Source organism: Centruroides vittatus, unplaced genomic scaffold, assembly GCF_030686945.1.
Source record: "Centruroides vittatus isolate TY-2023 unplaced genomic scaffold, ASM3068694v2 contig_426, whole genome shotgun sequence".
NCBI classification, from domain to species: domain Eukaryota; kingdom Metazoa; phylum Arthropoda; class Arachnida; order Scorpiones; family Buthidae; genus Centruroides; species Centruroides vittatus.
The window spans coordinates 612,756-618,820 of record NW_027122232.1 but is presented as its reverse complement, the minus strand read 5'-3'; positions in this window follow the sequence as shown (position 1 = coordinate 618,820).

The following is a 6,065-nucleotide window of genomic DNA, read 5'->3' as shown; positions in this document are numbered from 1 at the left end:
AAACGAATTGTTCGAACGGATATAGAAATTTGAATTTTGTTTCGCATAACGTTTGAACTGGAACCGATACAAAGAAACGTTCCAAAAATTTCAAAAATACCCGAGAATGACCTGTGGAGCAGGTAGAAAACGTTAGTAGGATAATAAATATTAATTCTCGGATACATAAGGTGATTGCGTTAATATATTCAAAGAATCTGAGTGTTTATTGAAAAATAAAATATCATAACAGATGGCGCCACACACACACACACTCGTTGTTGCATTTTTGATTAGTAGCTTTTACAAACGCTACAGTTTAGTTTTAGTATTTTATGGAAATGATGTTAAAAAAAACAAACAATCAAATATTTGAATAGTATTTTTATATTCTTATAATGTTATCAATAAATAAATTCATCAATCATGTAATCCTGTGAGTTTTCTGGAAAATTATTGAAAATTATTCTATTTTGAATCCTTTTAACACTGTACAATAAGTTTAAATATTGTAGTTTTATTTTAAAACATGAATGAATATTTATAAATAATAATATAATCAGAAAGAAAGTTAGTATTTGTTAGACAATGTGTTTTTTGTAAGTTCTCTTAAAATGCGAAAAATTCTTTAAACTTTTGTCTAAGACATATTTCAGGAGAGGTGAAATTCTTTCAATGAAACTTTTCGATCTTCAATAGCTAAATTCTTCAGATTTAACATTAATGAAATGCGATATTCTATTAAAATATTTTTTTTAAATCTCAATATACTGGAATGTTAGTGTTCCAGTACAGACACTGATTCTTTTAAACGAAACCATCTTGAATCACTGGCAGCTTTAATAAAACCTGAAAGACCCTTGTCATTTGGGTCTTTTACTTCATTTAAAAATATTGAATTAACAAAATATAACTGGAGACATGAAGAATATGAAATAAATACCTGAGATTTCTTTGTAAAATATCCGTAAGAATGTTAAAAAAACAATGGTGCATTCAACTCAATATAGAAGACTATTTACGAAAATTGTCTCTAACATTGATTGTTCTATTGCAGAAATAAGCATTTTCATTAATTATTTGAAGCTATTTAAAAAATGCGTTTAGTTCAAAATTTTACTAAATTTGCTTATTTTCTATTAAAACCCCACGCTAAATAATTAATAACATTTTAATTGAAAATATGTTGTTATTATTTAAAAGACATTTCTATGTTTAAAATTTAATAAATAAATAAATAAATATATGTAATTCAGTAAAACTGGATATTTCAATTAATACATACATTTATTTAACAGTGATGAGAAATCATAATTTTAAAGAAAAAATTAAATTAAACATTTTAATGCTGATTTTAGTTAATTGAAAAAATTTAATTAAGCTTATTTCAATATTTAGGTTAACAATTTTAATTTTAAACTTCAATTTACTTAGCCATATTAAATATTTGAACTTTATAAAATTAATTGAGTTATTTTATTACTAGCAGGTAGGCCCGGCGTTCCTCGGGCAAAAGTAACGATAGTGAATATTAAGATTATTACGTCATAGTCAACCTTACCCGTTTTCACAGAATGCAAGAATTGGGTCCCCCTGTTTCCAGACTGATCAGAGAATTTTTAGATGGGTCTATAAATATGTTCGATTTCTCGCAAAAACGAAAAAAACTGCATCTGTGTATTGCATGTCGCTTTCTCTTAACAATTCCATTGTTACGTAATACTTCCATTGTTACGTAACACTTCCATAGTCACTTAACACTTCCATTGTTGATGGAAGTATTAAGCCTTAATCCTGTCCCTCTCCCCCATGGGGAGGAATTTCGAAAAATCCCTTCTTAGTGTGCGTTCTCGTGACATACCCTAACTGTGTACCAAATTTCAACTTTCAACTCCTAACCGTTTGGGCTCTGCGCTGATTATTATTATTATCAACTCGTCTCGATTATATAAATAAATTATGAAAACTTTAATTAAATCAATAATAAATTCTCATGTCATTTAGAATAAATTTCTAATAAAATAAACTATATTTTAATTGTTTGTTTTATTTGATTGTTAAATGTTTATCTTTCAAATTTATAAAATATTATAAAGTCTATTAGGTTAAAAATATTTAATTTTAAAATATCATTTCTAGGTGTTCTTCAATATTCTAAAGTATTACAATTAAATATTTAAAGTTAAAAATTTAATAAGATTTAAAATTTAATCAAGTATGTCATTCATTCATGTAATAATAATTTTTAATTATATAATGTATAAACTATTTTTAATATAAATATTAAATTAAATTTTTTGCTTATATGTTTTTATAGTCTTAAAAATTATTTTCAATATTTTCCAGATAGAAAAAACTATTTAAGTACAAGAAATTTCTAATTTTAATTAAGATTTATATACGTTTCCACTTCTATTATTAGATAAATATGGAAAAAATTTCTATGAGGAATGATGCAAAGATTTCATTCTTCTTATTTTAATTCGCAGAATATTCAAACTGCCCTAATTAAATGTCGCGAATCTTCGCAAAGCAATAAAATATATATAAAACTCTTAGCTTTTGTTTAGTTTGTACAAAAACTCTAAGATGATAAAACATTTTTTGTAAATCACTTGCATGAATAAAAAAGCAATGGAATTTACTCTTCCTTGAGAAATTATTATAGAAAAAAATGGAAAAAATTTCATCATATCAAATTATAATTTTTTTTTTTTTTGATAAAAAGTTTTTAATAAATGTTTATAAAATCTTTGAATTATCTAAATCTAAATGCAACAATTTATTAATTAATTTAAAAAGTATTGAATTAAAATAAAAAAATAATACAATACAAATTAGCAATACAAAAACAGAACAATTTCTCTGTTATGGGGGGAATAATACAAGTGGTTCGAAGGATTACAAATTAGCAAATCTAAAGTACAAAGATACAAAGATAAGTCATAAACACTATAAACAACAATTTTATGATTGCATACATAATGTTTCATCTATAATTACAAAGACAATGAATACAATAACAATCATTAATTTTGATGTTTCAAATAGTACTTTTCGGAGATTTTAACAAAATAATTGTATATTTGGTAAAGATTCGTTTTACTGAGATTATTTAAATTAAGTTGGAAGTCCAGTAATGAATTATAATTGCATATTTGAGGTATTTTATAATAGTCACGCAAGCTATGAAGTTCTTGACAATTGTGAATTAGATGATATAATGAAAATTCTTCAGAATTACATAAAGGGCAATAAGATTTTGCTAAATCAATATAAATATTATTAATAAAAAGAGTATATTTATTTAAACGGAGTTGAATTATTAATCGTTTTACATTTAAACTAACTAGTTGTGACATATAAGGTTGTGAAGACGGAATTTGTAATAAATCAATATACCATGGGTGATAAGTACAGAAGAGCATCGATTATCCGACTTAATTGGGGACTGGGGTTGGTCGGATAACTGAAAAGTCGGATAACCGAAAAGCATGAAAAAATACATTATTAGTATAGTGTATTAGGCCTGGTTTAAATACTAGCCTCCCTTTCATGGTCGAGCCAGTGCTGCCAGCTAAAACATGCAAAAATTTAACAAAAATATCAAAGTAGCCAAGACATAACCAAATATTGTAGCGCCACATCACTAGCGGACATTTGAATTTGCCGACTAGAACGCGGTCGGTTTACCGATAAGTCGGTTAATCGGTGGTCGGATAATCGATGCTCTACTGAACTTTGGTATAGTGAATTTTGATCTTTGCCTGGGAAATTGCGGAGTTTATTAAAAGTGAATATCCAAATTTCCAATCATTAATGTTATCTTTAAATAATGACTCCGATACACCAAAACTATTTAGGATTTGGCTTAATTTGTAATGCCATAGATGCTTAAATTTCTGATTTTTACTTTGATTAATATTTTGTTGGTGTAAATATATTATAGTATTGTCATTTTTAAATTTGATTCTGTAGTAAAATTTTATTAAACGTTTCAGCAAGAACGTGAAGAACCAAATTCGGTTTACTTCATGTCTCAAAGCATATCCTGGAATAATTCTTTCCAGATGAAATAATCTGCGTAAATAATAGACGTGAAGATATTCCAATTTATAAATATAATCTAAACTCCATATTGGACTTGCATAATATATTATGGGTATGACAGTTGAGTTAAATAGTTTAATATGAATTTTCAAATTAGTAGTTTTCAACTTGGAACATACAAATAGTAGATTATCTATGGCTTGCTTTGCTTTGATTTTTATTTTATTAAAATGTGCTTTAAAGGATAGGTTCCAATCAAATTTGACTCCCAAATAGTCTATTTCATTTACAGTTTGTAAAAGAGTATTTTCATGATATATTTTAGTGTTATTTTCAGATATTTTGCAATTATTACGGAATATTATGACTTTCGTTTTGGTCGAATTTATTGTTAAATATAGTGATTGAAGAAATTTATTAAGTTGATTAATTTTCCTTTGTAATGAAATCTTTGTTGGAGCCAGAAGCACAAGATCATCCGCAAAAAGAATGATAATGAAAGATTCTATTTCCTATTTCAATTCCATCAGTTGATTCGGTAAAAAGGTGATCAATACCTATGAGATAGAAGTTGAATAAATAAGGAGAGAGAGGATCACCTTGAAGAATTCCACGGGATAAAGTTAAAGTTTGAGAGATATTATTGCCTTGTTTTATCTTGATATTATAGTTTGAGTATAGTTTAAGAATTGCTGAAGTAAATCGGGAACTTGCACCACAGGATTTCAGATTATGCACCAACAGAGGAACGTATATTGAGTCAAATGCTTTTTGTATATCAAAGAAGGAAGCATATATTTTCCTATGTTTTTTTAATAGATAAAGTTGAACTATCATTAATAAGGTAAAAACTGCAAATTCGGTTCCTTTATTTACAGTAAATGCATATTGAAATTCGGCTTCTAATTCCATAGTTTTAGTCCATAGCTTAAATTTGTTTGCAAGGAGTGAGGTAAAACATTTCCTTATAATAGATAACAATGCTATCGGTCTGTAATTGCTAGGAGAGGAATGATCGCCCTTTTTATATATCATCGTAAGAATGGCTGAAATCCAGGAATCGGGATAGGAAGCAGATTTGTACATACTATTAAATAAATTTAATATTTTTAGTCTACAATTGTGTGATAATATTTTTAGGAAATCAGTTGAAATATTGTCATTTCCTGGAGTTATTTTACTTTTTGTTTTTTTAATGACATTATTCAATTCAGTAATAGTAAAGTCAGAATCTAAAATTTCGTTGTAAACTTCTAAACTTGTATTTAACGATAATTCCATGTGAATTTGTGGAAATCTTTGATAAAACTGCTTCCAGGTATTAAAGTCTATTGTGATAGAACTTCCGATTAACTTAGGCCGAAATCTTCGTATTGTATTCCAAAACAGTTTACCATCTTTATTATTTTTAATTAGGTTTAGTTCAATTTTGCGAAGATAGTTTGATTTTTTAGTTTTAAGTAGTTTGTTATAGGATCGTTTAGTTTTTTTTATAGTTTTCAAAATTATCATCATTAGGATTTTGCCTAAATTTATTTAATTCCTCGTGTTTTTTCGTTCTCATTCTGTAACAGTCAGAATCAAACCACATTTCTTTAGCTTTATTTTGAGTTACTTTTATTTTTATTAAGAGATATGTAGTCGTTTAAAATTGTCATCATTAGCTTGTATATCTCTATATTATTAGTATCCGTTATTTCCGGGATGGTAAGCATACGATTATCAATCTCAGTTCGATAATTTGACATTTTGTAATTTATTTTTGGGCTATTTATAAATTGATTACTACTCTTCTTTAATGAGGTTAATAAAAATTTTGCTATTGTAGGGAAGTGGTCAGATGCATCAAATGAAGTTATCATGAATTCCGTACAGCGGTCCAGCAATAGATCAGAACATATTGTATAGTCAATAGTGGATTTACCAGTATTGGTTAAGCAGGTATATTCCGCAGGAAAATCTGGTTTAATGCGTCCATTCAGTATAAATAATTTGTATTCAGTTATTAATTCTATTAGTCTTTTCCCCATATTGTT